Here is a 16469-nt window from a genome sequence, read left to right on the forward strand (position 1 = left end):
ATCTTTTAGCGCTTCTCCCAGCCAATTTTACACTACTAGGTATTATTCGTATTCTGCTTTTTTTCTTGTATCAACATATAAGGTTACAATATAAGAGCAATAATTACCCTTCTAAGCATGTATCCAAAATGAGTGCTTTTTACATAGATGCATAATTTTCATAATTATTGTTTTGATAGATACATAATACTCCTTTCTTCTGATTAGGTACTTCCTATACTATGATATCCAAGATGTTAATAGGAGGAAGTTAAGAAAACCCAAGGTGATGAAGACACAAATTTGTAACAATACTATTCATTTGTCAGTGAGATTCCTTCAATAGTATAGTCACCTCATCACCTCTACTTCTACTCCCCAGTATCCTTCCCTCATCTTACTCCTTACTCCCTCCAGTCTCAGTCAAAGCCAGCCTCTCCCAATTGGTTTTTAGAAGCTATATTTATGTAAGTATAATACACTCCACTTTGATAAAATGGTACACCAGGTGAAGAGTTGAAATCCAAACCCCGTTGCCTCCCTCCTCTAGACTTAACCCATTACCAAATTTCTCGTGATTTCTTCCAGATCAGAGCTTCCCAACTTGGTTGCAGGGGTGTGAGCTATGGCTCCCGTAGCCCATAGGGCGATCTCCAGGGCCTGTGGCTGGGAGAGCTGAGTTGGTCACCTGAAACCCGAAGCAGTTTTCTCCGCCTTTCCAGTGGGGCGCATAAACATCACTCTCTGTGGGTGCCAGGTTGTGAGAACAGTTCTAGAATTACCATGCTTTCTCATTTCCTCATCTTTCTTCTAGAATCCATCCCTAGTGTGCCTTGGGGCCCTTCCCAAAGGCCAGCTCTGACTAGGCCACCACCCTGCTGGTTTCCCATGCTCGATCACACACTCCAAGCTCCTTGGTCTCGAGTTTCCAGGCAGCCTTCTTTTCTTGCCTGACTTCTCACCTTCTTTGAACTCTTTAAATCCCAAACAAGCTCACCTCTCAGTTTCCTGAGCATGTTCCAATCCTTCCTGTCTTTGGAATTCATCACTTCAGCCAGAAAGCCTGATTCGTTTCTGCTTTTCAGCTCAAATGTTAACTTCCTCTGTCCCTCCATCCTATCCTTAGCAGCATTCATGGGACTCAGGTGCTCAAGTACACGCCAGCAGTCCTACACACTCCAGCTCAGCCCCTTCAACTCATCTCACCAACACAAGCACAGCGCCTGGCACACGCGGGTGCTGGTGGAGGAAGGATCATAGGATGCTGAGGAGATCCTGTGCCAATATTAGCAGGGCATTGGGATTTCTCCTCCCAAAGTGTGAGTGGAGATGTTTGTCGTGTGTTTCTAGCAAGTCCTCAGAGAAGGTAGGCAAACCCCAACCGTTCTGAGCCATTACTATGTGATGGTTGGCAGGCAGAACTACACGCACACACGCGCGTGCACACACATAATCTAATTTTCTTCCAGTCTTAAATATTGCTGACGGTCTTCCTCTTTCAGCTTTTAAACGAGGAAAATCCGGGGGAAAGGACTCTTCCTCCTGCTCCGAATGTGTCTGTTCCTCTGGGCCCAGCACCATTGCTTTTCTTCGATGGAGAGGAAAGCAGAGCTGGAGTGGGCCCCTTTTCTGAGTGCTTCTCTCTCACTTCCACCCCTCAAATACTCTCCCCTGCTGGCTCCCACCACAGGGCTGCAAGCAGCTCAGGGCACCGCAGACTGCACCCCACCACCAACCCACAGCTGTCCCTCTACTTCCCATGTCTCAGGGTTGGGGATGTGGGTGACTGTGGGTGTGTCGGGGGATGACTGTATGTATGTGTGTGTGTGCCTGTGTCTGGCAGATGGTGGCTATGAATTCTCTGCCTGGGACCCCTGTATCCTAGCTGTTGTGTGGGTGACTTGGCTGATACACATCAAAGTAATGTCTGCTGGCCTAAAGCTTTGCCCTCATTATTGAATAAACTGCAAAATCAAATCCTGAATGTGTCTGAGATTAACTAGTCCAAACTCTTCCTCCTTTAAACAGGAAGCCGAAGCAGGAGAGTAAGCAGCTGGCCCTTTATCCCTCCAGGTGGAGCAGACAGATCCCTCCTAGACCACACACTCTTGCAGGGCAGGCGCAGATCCTCATTCTCCTGGTGCCCATCACAAAGGCTGGCCCACTGCCACAATGGAGATGGGCTTCGTAACTGTTGGTCGTTAAATTAACTTACTGGTTTTTGGTTGCATTGTTACCTGGTTTTGGAGAACTCTCTACTAAGAATCTTGTCATAACTGGCATTAGAGTTCCATCTTTAATCCTCTGGAAGACAGAATAAAAATTGGAAAGTAATCTCTAGTGAACTACCCATCCCCAGTAGGCTTTGGCATTAGGAGATGGTGAAGTTTTACCTTTGTAAGTAATTAAAACAATGGTGAGGAAAAATTTATGAAAGCATGAGTCTCCACCAATACAGAATTTATCCCAATTCCCAACTTTAAAATCTTTCACCTCCTTGATCTGAAGTAAGAACCTATTATGTGGGACCTTAAAGTAGACCCTGCTTATTCTATATCATCTGAATAACTTTTATATGGCTATTAAAATGAAACACACAATCCAGACTACTAAGAATAGTTTTACAATAGGTGGAGTTCCCTCTCACTTAACTCAAGAGGCCCTAAAGGTACACACAGAGGAAATGTTTACTGTTGCCACCAGAAACCTGAAGTGTCGTGTCTCACTTTCAGTATGCAGGCCGGGCAGGAGGGCACTGTGGCCGACCAACGTTCCTGTGTTGGACTCATGTGAGGAGGACCTCATCCAGGTCAAGCAACTGACCAGTTAAAACCTCAGATGCTCAGTGAGGGCCGTCTCTAAGTCCCAACTCCCTACTTATTCCAAGCTTCCTGGGCAACACGACTCAGAGCACGCCAAAAGTGGCTATCAGCCACCATGAACTACGCCATAAATCTGCCTTTATTAAGTTGTCTGTGGAGGTCAGAAGTGGGCCCGAGAAAAAGTGTAGTAGGTTCATTTAAAGATTTCGCGATAGTCTCTCAGCTCTGTGCCTCTCCCAGCCTGTGGGGGAATTCCACAGGGAGACCTGGAGATAAACTGCCATTTTATTCCTAGGGTCCAAGAAAGGGGGAGGGAGAGCAAAGAGACTTCTCGGAGTAAGACAGAGTGTCACTGATGCTTTATTTACATGCGTCACCATCTCTTTTACAAACTAGATTACGGTTTTAAGTGGAATACACAAGGCAATATCTACAAACACCAAGGAAAGTAAGTACTGCATCTCTATTTCATTTGGAAAGGGGAAGATTCCCAAATCAAACTGGTTTTGATCCTTAAGAAAGGCGGCAGAGTTAATTCATGGCAACATGGTTAGACAAAATCCTCAGTAAGAATGCCATATGATAGTGTTCGCATTGAAAGAAGGATGAGGTGCTTCAAATCAAAGTCTGAACTGCTTGACTCTCAGGTGTTTAAATATGGCCACGCACCATATTTAGTTCTAGATTACATGGGGTATGAGCAAGGAATTGAAACAGGTAAGACAGTTTTTACAGATACTGTATACAGATTTTTTTTCCATTCATGCAACTTTTTTCTTAAAAAAAGTTAAACATGTGAAGCCAAAATGCACAATACATTTTTTTAAATATTAACTAATTTTTCTGGTCCTCCTTCACATTTGTTTACATTTCCCATGTACATAATGTGCTAGGACAAGTATACAAGAGAAGACTGATTGCCAGGCAATGAGATAATTTTAGAGAAATAAGTGACCAGACACATAATTCTTAAAAGCAGCCGCACACGTATTTCTGGAGTGTGGCAAGAGGCCTCATGACCAATCATTCATCAAAGAAAAATATAAACAGATACAAGTAAACAAGAGGAAAATATTCCATTCATTTCAATTGCATAAAATGTTACCCACTTAAGATTTAGATAAAATATAATATACTCTCTTATTTGGGCATCTGCTTTAAGATCTCATTTGACAGGCATGATTCCATCAGAACTTCGCCTACCGTAGTAGTCCTCTGCCTCTCCAGTCTCCAAGAGGGGCTGGCTTTTTCGCGCCTCTTTACTGGTGATTGCATTTCTACCAAAAAAAAAGGTTGTTTTTTTTAAAAAAACATTATGCCTAATCATACAATGTTCACCCAAATACAGCAAGAAAAATAAAACTAGAGTTCAGAGCTTTCAGGGTTTCCTTTTTGCTTTGAGAGAGGATGAGTAACATTTTTTTTTTTTTTTTTTGACGTGGAGTTTCACTCTTGTTCCCCAGGTTGGAGTGCAGTGGTGTGATCTTGGCTCACTGCAACCTCCGCCTCCTGGGTTCAAGCGATTCTCCTGCCTCAGCCTCCAGAGTAGCTGGGATTACAGGCATGCGCCACTATGCCAGGCTAGTTTTGTATTTTTAATAGAGATAGGGTTTCTCCCATGTTGGTCAGGCTGGGTAACATTTTTATTTCCCCTCGCAAGCCCTTCGCACCAACATGGAGGACTTCTTTTTGACTGCTTTATTCTTCATGGTCTTTTCCAAGAGATTCAAATGCTCCTTATTCTTTAAGTGGGGTTCACTAGGCAGAGGCAAAATCTGTCTCCACCATCTTTAAACTGTGTACAAGTTTGGAAGTCACCTGAAATCACACCCTGAGCAGGGCATACTTGTCCTGAGTAGTAAGCCATGGTGTCCTCTCCTCAGGGTGGGGAAGCAACACACACAATGCTAAAAATCAACACCAAAAACAAACACAAAGTCTGCCTTGTACTACACATGTGTGAATGATCCTCCCATTAACAGGAGTGACAAACTTCTGAATTTTTAAAATGTATTTCAGCAATCATTATATCACAGAGGATGCAATCAAGGAAACCAAGCTCAGATTCATTCACAGTTAATGGGGTACACTGAGCCTGGCAGCCAGTTCTCATGCCAGGACAGTGAAGGCTTGTGATAAAGCTCTTTCCTAGCTTTGGTAACAGGTATCAGGTTCTGGAGCCGTGAAGAGAACAGCAGATCCCAAGAGCGCATGTCATGTTTTCAACATTAGGTACTCTTCTAATTTCTCATCAAAAAGTAGGCGGCTCCCTAGAGCAGCTTATTTAGAGGCTGAGGGTGGCCTCCGATAGTTCTCATCATAAATCAAACATTACAGCTGCCAGCCCCTTGAGGCTAAGCGTTCTGCTGATATGCTCCAGATCAGAAAATTCTTGTTAGGGACCTGTGACACTCACTCAGGATGTGACATGGTGGCCAACAGTTGGCCTGTCCTGAAAGCAGGGTCTCAATATAAGGGGCAGAGGGCTCAGGCAGCACCCCTGCCCAGCCTGACCACTTTAGAACCGGGCTAGTCTCTGGGGGCCTGGCCTTTCTGCAGGTGGCTGAGGGTGAGGGTGCCGGGACCCTAGACAGGCTTCACTACCAGATCCTCGGCTGACCCTCTCCAGGGGCTGGCAGGTCTCACGGTACTTACGCTGCACTTGACTGTGCCCTGGTCTCAGCTCTCCACAACACTCTACATGTAGATGCTGTTTCAGTTACTTGAAGAAGAAAAAAAACAAAACAAAAAACCAAAGCATTCCCTCTTCATTTTCCTGATCTGTTTTGTGCTGCCTTGCCCTTGTATCTCCTCTGTCCCTTCCTCAGCTGTTTCAGATTAAATGATAATCTGGTTCTAGGACATTCTGTAAGACATTCTGCCTGAAATCCAACAAACACTAGAAAAGGAGAATAAATGCGATACCACATGTCTGAAAAGAATTCAACATTTTAAAGTTGAAACACATTGGAGGGTTGCCTTTCTCACTCCCAAAGTGGCTCCCAGGGTCTGTAAAACTGCAAAGGCAAGCAGCTATTTTGTTAGTTACTTTGCATGTTTCTCTGAACTCAGGACAGAAGTTCTCAGGACCCTCATGCTGGAAGTACTCTGGAATTCTCCTATCCCCCCACCCTTTTTCATTTCACTCCCTACTGCAGCCCCCATGCTACTACTGCCTCTGCAATGCATCCCCACCCAGGGCAGCATCCCTTAGGAAGCTTGGAGAGGCAACCCTCCTTCACTGCTACTGGAAAGTTCCTGCATACAGCATACTACTAAAGAATCCAGGAAGTGGCTAGCATTATTATAAAGGAATATAGTAAGCAAGTCTGGCTCACTGACAAGCAGAACATATGAATAGAATACATACTTTAAAAAATTATACATACTTTAAAAATGAAGATTATAAACGTGTAGCAGTTTAGAAAAGGCAATGTGCTACAGGTCTACTATAACCACAATTGCACAACAATTTACAGATTCAGTAAAAGGCAGGGTGAAATCAACAGGGCCATCGCTCAAACATGGCAACCCAAGCGAGGCAGGAGACGTGTGACAATACCAAATGGAACTCTCATTATGCTAGGAGCTGTGATCACCACCAATATCACCCCCAGAGGAGTTATAAAGCCAAGGCGCACAAGGGGGCCCCTGGTGGCCGGTGGTGTGTGCAGGGGGTTGGGTGGCACGTCTGTGTTGGTGCCCACTGTCACGGTGCAAGCATCAGCAAGAACTCAAGCAGGGAAGTCTGTGCTGAAATACTAGCCTGTATTCCTAAGGCCCATGCATAAGGTTCCATTTTTGTACTGTACATGATAAAATATATTTATACATTTATATGCCTAATGCTTCTTATGCAAAGAAAAGTCTTCATATATCACTTTGGAGAAGTATGCATATGCTGTGCTAATCAGAGCATCATTACACCAATTTCATATGTACCAAAGGTGGTCCCAACTATTCCGTCTACCGAAGAAGGTAACGAATATAATCACACTTTCCAGGTTAAACAGAAAGCACCTATACAGCACCATAACTTTTTGAAAACACAACAAAATGAAATCCATAGAAGCAGAAAAAAAAGTTAAAACTGCCCTATTTTGTACTTCCATTGTGTCACTTGTACAATTACAACCTAAGCTTATATTTAAAAAATCAGTTTGTATGCTACTGCCTCTCACTCATACACTTCTAGCAGATCAGATTATACACAGCAAGGCTGAAAATAATTAAGGATGTGTATTAGGAAAACAGTGAAGTTAGAACTGCCTCAGCATTGACTTGGGTTTTTACTCTTCACACATTTCTCACTGCAAGCTTAATGCTCACCTGTAAGTTCATTTGTTCTGCAAAACAAAACAGGACTACTTTTTTTTTTTTTCCTTTTCTTTCTCCTTAAAACTAAACCCTTTAGTGGCATTTGGCAATGAGTGGAGAGCTGAGCTGATTTCTTTCCTGAAAATATCAATATCCTAGTTTCTAACCAGCAGACCAACACTGTTCACATTAGCTGAAGACACTGACAGGAGATCACAGGCCCTACTGATCTGGCACCTGTAGACCTGGTGCTGGGGTCCCGTCCACAGATCACCCTGACTCAGAACTGGAAACACACTGGGCCGGATGCTGTGCTCCACTCGTTTTGCCTATGCATGGTTCAGTCCTGGACGGGTGCGCATAGCAAACAATTGTGCCATTGTTCAGTTTTTAGAAAAGGATAATTTTCTACCAAACGAAAGAAGAAAGAAAATCCCCCTTTAGTTTATGTAATTTGTTAGTTTATGGAGTTCCATGGGCTCAAAAGCTTGTGATGCTCGAACCCGGAATGGTAACTGGTACAACATTTTCCTTCTGTTTTTAAATTTGCTAGGGGATGGACGGTTAACATTTTAACAGAAAAATACCGCAAGTTAATGCATGTGAAAAACTCAGAAAGTCAAAGGAAAACAAACACAAGAACAACACTTAAAACATCCCATAAACCATCGCAATATTAAAACACCACAGAATGGCCGACGGGGGCTCACGGTGTGCTCTGAACGAGGGTGGGTGGTGCTGAGGGGTGCTGTCCTCCACTGGCAGGCGGCTCACCACCCCGTACAAGGAAGATTTTGCATACTTTTTAGAGTTCTGTTCCAAGGGTAAGTGCTTCACCCAGGGTAAGGGGCCATTAACAGTCTCTGCTGGGTTAGGAAAATGGCGTGGGATTCACAAAGGTGTTAAGCTGTAAACGGTATCACTGTCCACTTGCTGAGAGCAGATTTGGCAAAGGGTTTTCTCTGTAGGTCTTGTGTCAGTTTGAGGGTCTAAAGGAGGAGAAAAGAAAACCAGAGATTAAGGGCATTGCAACAGCAACAGTGGACACCTGAGGGCCACCTGTCAAGGCCTCCCATCTCCCTCACCCACCTCAGAGCCCACGGCTGGCACAGCAAAGCTGCTCTGCCACGCCAGTTTCAAAGGTCTGAAATCCTAAGGACACAGCACAAAGACTACTTACCTTATTTCTTATGTTGTTCTTATTACAAAATGCTCTGAAGTTGAAAAGCCCAAAGGGAATGGGATCATTCACTTTGGGAGATTAACAAAGAAAGCCATATTAGGGGTGTTTTGGGGGTTCTTTTTAGACATTCAAGGTGCAGATAAGATTCTGTTCTAGACTTCTGGACTGAGGGATTTCCTAGGACATGGGACTTTCCATGCTAAAATAAGGAGAGCCGGTCACCCTAAGTAGATGAGTTATACGTTTCTGGTTCTTTCCTATTGGCTATGTGGACTAACTGAATTGCTTACCACCCCTTTCCCTGAATACCCCAACACCAGGGGAGATGAAATGGCCACTTTCTATAAAGGCCTTAATAAGCCTGCACTGCTGTGTGTGGGTAATCCTGACTCCCCTACCCCCCACCATAAAAAGAGTAAGTAATTACTAAGTGGGCCATCTTAAGAATTTAAGAAATGGGGTCTTGCTGCGTTGCCCAGGTTGGACTTGAACTCCTGGGCTCAAGAGAGCCTCCCGTCTCAGCCTCCCGAGTAGGTGGGACTACAGGCATGCCAATGCACTGGGTTTAGGAATTTGATTTTTGTATTACAAATCTGCACAGAAAAAAATTATGTAACACATATATGGCCAACAAATCCCCCACAAAACATCCCATTAATAATCAACAACATTATTATTATTCTGCCTCCAATTATTATTTTTGTCTTCAATGGAAAGGCACAAAAAAGGTGCTCATAGAGCATCTGAATTTATACAAGTCTTATCAGATGTCATGTGACCACTGGGCCCAGAAAAGTTAAAGGATGAAAAAAAAAAAGTATATTCATAAACATGTCTTAATAGCAAAAGGACATGACATGACAGACCTCCAGACATAAGATTCTTTGTTTACAGAGACAGTGTTGGCAGTTATGGTAGTAAAGAAATGGCTCTAGGCCAAGAAATGGATAGAAAAGTGGTAGTGAAACAACATGAACTCGTGCTTTTCTCACTAGACAAGGTAAATAAGTAATGAAAAAAGCATCAATAAACTCACACACAAAATCACATTATATGCATCTGCTTCTCCCACCTTTTCAGGCTGTGCCGCAGGGTCATCAGGAATTCTCATGCATGTACTGTAGCTTCAATCTCTTCTGTGACTCTGCACTTGCTGGCAATCTTACCTTTCACTCTCAGTATTTGCAAACACAGCAGGACTTAGTATTTATGATATTTACCTATCCTTGTTAAAGCTCCAAATTGAAGAATTAAGGTTGTTTTACTGGAGGCAGGGACAATAAGGCAGAAAAAGCAGCCCCTTTCTTCTTCCTGCCTATTCCTAGGATTTAGTTTCCCTGGCTGATGGTGTTTTGGGGGCATTCTTTGCTTTGTAAAGCTACTAGATAATATTATCTTGGACTATAAAATAATGGCTTGTTGGTTCTAGAGGGAGTAAAAGCTAAAGTAAATACTAGATCTCATCATCTGTGAAGACCGTAGCTTGCTGAAGTCAGTGCTATCTATTCTAACTCCTTTACCTCGTCCCGTAAAGTATGAATGATTAGATAGTGTTTCACAGACACAGTCCTCTGGACTCTTCCAGAGGTTTTTCCTGCACAAGAACAATTAATAAACCACCATCCAACATCACTATGCGATCAGTCATTGGGGACTCCCATCCCCAAGTCCCTATCCTGACTTACTGTAAGCGCTGAGGGAGAAGCTGTAAAGTACTATCTAATTCAGACCCCTCTCCAGTTCCCTTGGGTATTAATTATGCAGCCACAGAAGCCAGTGCATAATGGGAAGGTGACACACTTCATTCCCCAAGTACAGACACAGGGGGTGTGGCTTGCTTCAATGTGGGTAGGGCCAACACAGGAAGGAAGAGGACAGAGGACACCCATGAGCCCCTAACAGAGCACAGTTTTGAGCAGAATAGGTCATCACCCCAAAGCCAGGGGTAGGAGGCCCATGTGGGACAGTCTAAAGCACCAACCAACCACAGTCCCCAGGCTTAATATCCATTCCTTCATCAAAAGGCCCCAAATCTTCAGAGAACTCCATTATTAAAAAGGAAATGTGCGAACCACCACTTTTCCTTTCTGTAGAATGGGGTTGGGGTCACCTGTGAACCTATGTTCTACAGCTTCCTCTGAGGTCTCCCAGGCAATGCCCTCCCAGGGAGGCCTGCTCAGGAAATCGCCTTGGTGCTTACAGGCTGAATTGGTAGAGGATTTGGCCCAGGTATCGAGGCAACTCTTGCAGAGGGCAAATTTAATACAGAAACTCCCACTCCAGAGAACAGAAAGGCCACTGGTTTCCTCTGTGACAGAAGGAAAACAGATTGTAAAACACTGAAAATATAGAAGATAAATGTTGAACAGAAATACAATTATCCTTCTCAGAGGAACACCAGAATCACCATTCACAATGAAAACTGGGGTAATAAAAATAATCAAAAGGAAAGCAGCAGCTCATCTGTCTTAGATTTTTAATGGCTCTTCTGTGGCTCAATGTTTGTACATGCTTATCTGATTCAGTCAAGGACAGAAGAGTGGAGGGAGCGTATTTTAAGTGATGAAACCCAGCTACTGAGCTGGGAAAGTCAATGATACTTAGCTTGGGTGCAAGTTTCATGGGTTTTAAGAAAGCTCATGTCATTCTTAAATTGTTGAAAGTATGACATTTTAGTTATAAGGTTATTTAGTTAACTGTGAGATTTATGTGTATGTGTTGATGCTCTTCTAGTTTAAAAACACATCGGATTAAAGGGCCGGGCACGGTGGCTAACGCCTGTAAGTCCCAGCACTTTGGGAGGCTGAAGTGAGTTCCCTGAGCCCAGCAGTTGGAGACCACCCTGGGCAACACGGCAAAACCCCGCCCCTACCAAAAATACAAAAATTAGTCTCATAACCTGGTCTCAAAATAAATAAATAAAATTTTAAAATGCTGTAAGAAAACACATCACATTAAGTAAAACTTTTGAAAAGAACATAAAGCATACAGCTGATGGAATTATAGTTCACTTTGCAACTACTGGGCAATATGCCAATTAACAATAAATACAAAAATGTCCCATCAGTGGCTTTCATTAATAGGGGAAGACGTCCTCCCTCCCCTCCCTGCCCAATAAACAAGTTTGAAATCAATTGTTGATACAAAGAAAATGAAATGCGGAGACCAAATAAATGATGAGGTCCATTCTAAAAATATCTCTGGATGCTGTCATCTGGTCTCTGGTGAGAGCAAGTCCCTCTATAATCTTGGCATCTGTAGGGAAGACAAGTTTCTGCCTAATTATCACCATAAATCACATGATACTCTAAGAAAGGAAAATGCCTCCAAAAACTACACACAGCATAACAACATACATGTTCCTACTGTTGTCCTCCCACAACTTAATCCACTGTGAAAATTTTTTCAGTAGTGTTTTTATCTTCTTGGCAGAGAAGAACAGAACAGGAACCCAATACTAAATAGGACATGGAAGAAAAAAGAGATCATAAGTTGGAACCTTCACATCCACAAATCCATGAAGGTTATCAACTGTTTTCCTAGCTAGACAGAACTAGATGATTTGAGGTAAGTTTGCCCCACAAGTAAAAATAAAGTGAAACACCACTTTCCTCGTTCTTTAAAAAGAAAGATAATTTTAGCCAAACTTTCAACCCCTGGAGCAAGCCGGGGACTAAATATGGAACACTTAGGATAGAAAAGGAATTGATATTCACGCAATCTGACAAGGAAGTCTCACATGGACTCCCGACGACAGGGGTGGGTTTCAGAGTTTGAATATTTCTATTCAAACACTCCAAGAAATGTCTGCCTGATGCCATCTCTGCTTCATTCCCAGAGGAACTTCAGGGACACTCAATCCACTGAGCCACAGTCATCTGCCAGCATCCACTAAGGCTTGGGTAGCTGGTGTCACCCCAGGAAAACAATGCTTTTGCAGGTCTTGGGTTAGGCAGCCACATCTAATTTTGGAGCACCAAAATGGCACAAGTCCCTTGGAGTTCATCTTCCAGGCAAAACTTATGCAGCTCAGGAAAACACGCTAATGCATACCACGCTTTGGCTTAATTTGGTCATTTTTCAATATCTTCTAGATTGAAATGGGTGATGAAAGAGTTAGAGAGGTTCATGGGAACCAGCCTGATGGTCGCTGACGGCAGGGGCCTGGTCGATGAGAATCCAGTCCTCTGCCTGCGACGCACACCAAACAGGGACATCCTCCGTGCCTGCCAGACAGGAACATTTAGGAGCTGTAGCTCTGTTAAAATCCCTTTTGGCAAAGGCTGTCAAGTTGCCATTTCAGGCACTGAACAGTTTATGAGGGAAACAACAGGTACAGAAGTTTAAGCCAGGATGGCGGCCAGGTTTGTATTCCGCTGAGGAGCCTCCCTAAAGGAAAGTCAAATTTCCAGGAAACCTACCTCATTGACTCTGGTAATTTCTAACAGGCAAGTAAAGCACCTGTGGAGAAAGTGAGGATGTTACAGGGAAGCTTAGAATGAGCTTTCCATGGCAAAGAAGACAGGATGATACTAGAAAGGTACACAACTATACACATTATTAACAAAACCCCTTCATTTGTGTAAAACACAAGCTTGACTTGTGTAAAGGCTGCCTTGTACTGCCTCCCAGTAACTCCTGGGCTTGGTCGAGGCAGCAGGTGAACCAGTCTGGGAAGGCTGGTGACAGGGCCCTCCAGAGCCTTCGCCTCCAGGACACCTCAGAGCCTAGACCTGGAGTAGACTGCCCTTCCAGCCAGCCTTTGTGCTGTGCTGATAAAACCCAAGGGAGACACACGGGGAGAGCGGCAGTCATCTTCATACTTCACAGCTGAGGGACAAAGAGCTGGGGGTCACCTGCTGGGAGGCACCAGCTTTTCTGTTGCTTAAATTTAGCGATTATCGATGGCTAGAGTAAGTTTAAGAATACCCTATCTCTGACTTTATGTGGAGGCAGGGATTATGTTAACTAATACTCTTCACATATCCAGAGTCAACTATGAATACTAACATGGCAGAAATATGATAGGTATTGATTTACCGTCAACAGCAAAGTTGCAGAGATTTAGTATTTTCTTAAGATTCTTAGATTGGCAAACCACATATAATAGTATGTAAAGTTTTAGATTATGTTCTTTTTAAAGGCCCAGTTTTTAGGCAAAAAGCCTTTAAAGGGTGTCTCGATCCTCTCTGAATTTATGGTTATTTAACTTTATTATAATATCCAAAACACTTAGCTGGTAAAGGCCTGTGGGATCAAGTTCCACTGTCCTCATCCATGCTTTAAGGCCCACTACTGCTTCTGGGAACAAACCTTCCGCTTGTCTGATGGGTCAGGTTCAAAGACACTTTACCTGGACGGCTCTTCTTATCACGCATGCGAATCACCTACACATTCAGATGGCTCCTCCAGCCCCACCTTCCCTATGCTATCCTTGACTCAATTCTTATGCCACTCACCTAGTACCTAATCATAATGTGCCGGAAATGGCAACTTTTTCAGGGGCTCCCAACATGTTGAACTCCTTGAAAGCTGAGCAAAGTCTTCAAATCAAATCAAAATTGTGTTTCTTCAAATATTCCAGTGGAAGAAACACAATTTTCTTGATGTCCCAAGTAACCTGGTAAGTTGAAAGTACTAAACGGATGCACAATAAATGTTGGCTGAATCAATGACAGAACCATCCTCCTGGAAGAACCCTCTTCCTCTTTGACAACTCCAACACTCAGCATCCTTTCATTGCAACTGCTTCCATGACCTACTCATATTTGCCAAGAGTTAGTTTGAGTCCAGGCAGAACCTACTGCCTGGTGGGATATGACCTAGGATTTGTGGCACTTTTTGTGAAAAGGATGGTTTCCAATAATTAAATTTCTAAAACTCCTATTTCTTACAGATGAAATCAATACAAGGCACAATTTTAACATTCAACTCATCCTCAAGTATTTAATAAAAAGTTTATCTTCTCCCATCCTTTCTGTATATCCCACTATATATATCCTTATCACCAGCCCCCAAATTAAGAGACTTGCTACTCTAAGTCTCAAGTTGCTGTCAATAAAGTGATTCACCGTTTAAATAAAGTGTCAATAAAGTGTCAATAAAGTCAATAAAGTGATTCACCGTTTAAAAATAACAGGGAACTGTAGTACAGGAGGAAATGTTCAGAGTCATCAACCATGACCTGCATATCACGATGTTTATGTTCGCTGGGTGTGACCCTATCCTGTATGACTCTTCACTGCATTTACTGGGGTGTGTGTATGTGGGGGGCGGGGCCGGGATGAATGACAGGAGTGTGCAGGCTGGGATGCCCTGGATCCCTGGAGGGTGGGCGGAAGTGCAGGTGTAATTGCCAGCCCATCTCAGGGTTGAGCTACCAGACAGTGAAGGGAGCGTCTCTAAAGTCCTCTTTTCCTGCTTTAGATACACAGGATTTTGAGAGACAATGTAATTTTTCCAAGTGATTCTGAAACTGAAAACACAGAATCAGCTAGTTAAGTTCTACAAATAGTCCAAACCACCTGTAAGGTATGACCAGGACAGACAGGTGACACAGATGGTGGTCATGTAACAACCATCACACCAGTGCAACAGAGGAACTGAGAGGGACTCCAGGTGGCTCCAGGACTGAGAGAGACAAAGGAGCACCCTGAGGCCAGCAGTCTGGCCAGGCATACATATTCCAGTAGTGAAGGGAATCTGCATGTGTGGCCCCGGTGCCCCTCTTCTTACAGCTTGGCCTGCACTTGCACCACGGTGTAAGCGCCGGCCGGGGCTGCCTCCCACGGGGCACCCCACCCCAGCCAGCAGGACAGTCTGAGTAGAACGTGACGGGCAGGGCAGGCAGTGCTTTGGTTTGTGTCACCCGGTGGGCAGGCAGCATTTTCAGGTAAACAAACATTAGGGCCACCTTCTAACAGGTCTATCAGACGACACTTTCTGATTACTTATAACTAGGTTGGGCGGTCTTGCTGTCTGATCTTTTTTGAACATACAAATGACCAATGAAAGCTCCCAGTAATTACAGTGGCGAATACAGAAATGAAGGCCTAGTGGAAATTAACTGAAAATTTCGATCTCAGAACTGTTGGACTCCTACCTCTGGTCTTCTCTTCTTAGTCACTGATTTCCCCTAAGGATTCAAGTCAAATACTCCACACAAACATAAACACATTTAAAAAAATAATAAAACAAAAACCCCCCACAACCTTATGGCTCAGACTTCTTTCATCAGAGTCAAAGCAGGAAAAGAAGAGGGAAGGGAGACGGAGAGAAAGAAGAAAGATGAGAGAGGAAGAGACAGGGAGAAGGAGAGGGAGGGAGAGAGAGGAGACATACTGACATCCAAACCTTCAATCAAACCAAGACTGTCAATTACAGTTTCAGCCTTCAGAAACACTGGAATTACCCTCTGAGACTTCGTGACTAAGTGATCCTGTTCTTTAATAAATGAATGCCATGGATTTTAGCAAAAAATAGGCTATTAAAAACAAAGTCGACCTAAAATTAAAAACTAAGGTGTACATCTATTATTGAGCAGGAAAGACACAAAAGACCTGCATCCCAGTGTCCAGTGGCTCTACAGGGTGGTATATTTTAGTCCCAGGCCTGGCTGCTGCTTATTTAGAAGCGCCTAGAGAAGAACAGCCTATTTTTTTTTTCTGGGTTTTCACTCAATTTAGAATTGGAAGAGATGTTAAGGGTGCAGTGACTGTCTTTTCTGAACCCCAAGTTGTATCACAGTTAACAAATAAGAGAAAAACCACCAGCTTTGGGGAGACCCAAGGCCAGACTACTGCCAAAACCATGCTATTATGTGGTAGTCCTGCTCCAAGACAGCCCTAGGAGGGACTGCAATGGCTCTTGGTCTCTCTGAGTGGCTTGGGATGACTGGCATTGGGAAGACAAAGATGGCATTGCCAGATTCCTCCCAACAGCAGGAGAGGTTCAGGCTTGAGGCTCTGAGGCAGCTGAAAAGAGCAGGGTGGGGCGTCTCCTTCAGCGAGGCTTGCTGCTAGCCTCTGTGGACACCGATGAGTACCCATGCTAAGCAGAGCTGAAGCCAGACAGCTGGGACTTCCCAGGCGATCCTTTAAAGATGCTAATGGAGCACTTTGGATACCACATACAGCTCTCCTCACAACATCTGTAGCATTAGTTCTGAA

General features: G+C 43.8%; 2 protein-coding genes across 24 annotated transcripts in view; one reads left to right on the forward strand and one right to left on the reverse strand.

Annotated features, from left to right (window-relative positions):
- SNX3 (sorting nexin 3) overlaps window positions 1-16469 on the forward strand; it is a 1122685-nt gene that overhangs the window by 661892 nt on the left and 444324 nt on the right. The window lies entirely within an intron of this gene.
- The window catches only part of FOXO3 (forkhead box O3), a 125640-nt gene continuing 112315 nt past the window's right edge, over window positions 3145-16469 (reverse strand). The window contains exon 4 of the mRNA XM_050789135.1: window positions 3145-8107. The gene's annotated coding sequence lies outside the window, so the exon portion shown is untranslated. The remainder of the gene's footprint in view (window positions 8108-16469) is intronic.

The sequence above is a fragment of the Macaca thibetana genome, chromosome 4 (assembly GCF_024542745.1).
Source record: "Macaca thibetana thibetana isolate TM-01 chromosome 4, ASM2454274v1, whole genome shotgun sequence".
NCBI classification, from domain to species: Eukaryota; Metazoa; Chordata; class Mammalia; order Primates; family Cercopithecidae; genus Macaca; species Macaca thibetana.